Raw genomic sequence first — 2346 nt, 5'->3', positions numbered from 1 at the left:
CAGTAAATATATTAGGACAAGTAAATTGAAAACACAGCTTATCAAAACTTATGGGATACAATGAAGGCAGTCTTGAGAGGGAAATTTATAGCCCTAAATGTCTGTATTAAAAAAGAAGAGCTAAACTCAAAGATTTAACTGGAGGGGAAGCAGACTTGGCCCAGTGGTTAGGGCGTCCATCTATCACATGGGAGGTCCATGGTTCAAATCCCAGGCCTCCTTGACCCGTGTGGAGCTGGCCCATGGGCAGTGCTGATGCGTGCAAGGAGTGCTGTGCCACGCAGGGGTGTCCCCTGTGTAGGGGAGTCCCACGTGCAAGGAGTGCGCCCCATAAGGAGAGCTGCCCAATGCAAAAGAAAGTGCAGCCTGCCCAAGAATGGCACTGCCCACACAGAGAGCTGACATGGCAAGATGAGGCAACAAAAAGAAACACAGATTCCCGTGCTGCTGACAACAACAGAAGCGGACAAAGAAACAAGATGCAGCAAATAGACACAGAGAACAGACAACCGGGGGCGGGGGCGGGGGCAGAATAAATAAATAAATAAATCTTTAAAAAAAAAAAAGATTTAACTCAACTAGAGAAACTAGAAACAGAAGAGCAAACCAATCCCAAAGTAAACAGAAGGAAAGATATAACAAAGATTAGAGCAGAAATAAATGAAATTAAGAACAACAACAGCAAAACAATAGAGAAAATGAACGAAAGTAAAACCTGGTGTTTTGTTTTGTTGTTTTTTTTTAGATATGGAATGCTTCACGAAGCAGGGGCCATGCTAATCTTCTCTGTACCTTTCCAATTTTAGTATATGGGCTGCCGAAGTGAGCACAAGAGCTGGTTCTTTGGGAAGATCAATAAAATTGACAAACCCCTAGCTAGACTAACAAAGAAAAACAAAGAGAGAAGATGCAAATAAATACAATCAGAAATGAAAGGGGGAAGTTACAACTGACCCCACAGAAATAAAAAGAATCATAAGAAGATGTCATGAGAAACCGTATGCCAACAAACTAGACAACCTAGATGAAATGGACAAATTCCTAGAAATGCACAAACAGCCTACAAGAAATACATAAACTTAACAAACTAATCACATTTAAAGAGTTTGAATTCATCGTTGAAAATCTCCCAACAAAGAAAATTCCAGGACCAGATGGCTTCACAAGTGAATTCTACCAAGCATTTCGAAAAGAATGAACACCAATCCTGTTTAAACTCTTCCAAAAAATTGAAGAGGAGGGGCAATTACCCAACATATTTTATGAAACCAACATCTCCCTAATACCAAAGCTGGATAAAAATACTACAAGAAAAGAAAATTACAGACCAATCTCTCTAATGAACATAGATGTAAAAATTCTCAACAAAAGACTTACAAATCGAATCCAACAGCATATCAAAAGACTTATACATCACAACCAAGTGGGATTTATTCCTAGAATGCCAGGCTGGTTCAACATAAGAAAGTCAATTAATGTAGTACACCACATGAACAAATAGAAGGGGAAAAAAACACATGATACTCTCAATCGACGTGGAAACACATTCAACAAAATCCATCATTCTTTTTTGATAAAAACACTTCAAAAGATAGGAATAGAAGGAAATTTCCTCAATCTGATAAAAGCCATATATGAAAATCCCACAGCCAACATTGTACTCAATGGGTGAAGGCTGAAATCTTTCCCTCTAAGATCGGGAACAAGACAAGGATGCCCACTGTCACCATTGTTATTCAATATTGTACTAGAAGTTCTAGTTAGGGCAATAAGAAAAAATATATTAAAGGCATCCAAATAGGAAAAGAGGAAGTAAAATTCTCACTGTTTGCAGATGCCATGATCCTGTACTTAGAAAATACTGAAGTATCCACAAAAAGCTACTTGAGCTAATAAATGAGTTCAGCAAAGTGTCAGGATACAAAATCTACATGCAAAAATCAGTAATGTTTTCGTACTCTAATATGGAACAATCTGAGGAGGAAATCAGGGGGAAAATTCCATTTTCAATAGCAATGAAAATACTTAAAAACCTAGAAATTAATTTAACCAAAGAAGTACAGGACCTGTACAAAGAAAACTACAAAATGATGCTAAAAGAAATTTTAAAAGACCTAAACAAATGGAAAGACATTTTGTGTTAATGGATTGGAAGAATAAATGTCATGAAGATGTCAATTTTACCCAAACTGATGTATAGATTCAATGCAATACCAATCAAAATCCCAACAGCTTACTTTACAGAATTAGGAAAGGCAATTACCAAATTCATTTGGAAGGGAAAGTGCACCCAAACAGCCAAAAGCATTCTAAAAAGAACGACATGGGAGGAATTTCACTGCCTGA

General features: G+C 37.5%; 1 non-coding gene across 1 annotated transcript; it reads right to left on the bottom strand.

Moving 5' to 3' along the window:
* Positions 1–722: 722 nt before the first annotated feature.
* Positions 723–830, bottom strand: LOC111765011 (U6 spliceosomal RNA). The gene has a single exon (XR_002797474.1). It is a non-coding gene; the product is annotated as a U6 spliceosomal RNA (small nuclear RNA).
* Between the last annotated feature and the right edge of the window lie 1516 nt (positions 831–2346).

This window comes from Dasypus novemcinctus, chromosome 21 (genome assembly GCF_030445035.2).
Source record: "Dasypus novemcinctus isolate mDasNov1 chromosome 21, mDasNov1.1.hap2, whole genome shotgun sequence".
NCBI classification, from domain to species: Eukaryota; Metazoa; Chordata; class Mammalia; order Cingulata; family Dasypodidae; genus Dasypus; species Dasypus novemcinctus.
Note: the sequence above shows the minus strand (reverse complement) of the source record. Positions and strands in the feature narration are given on the sequence as shown.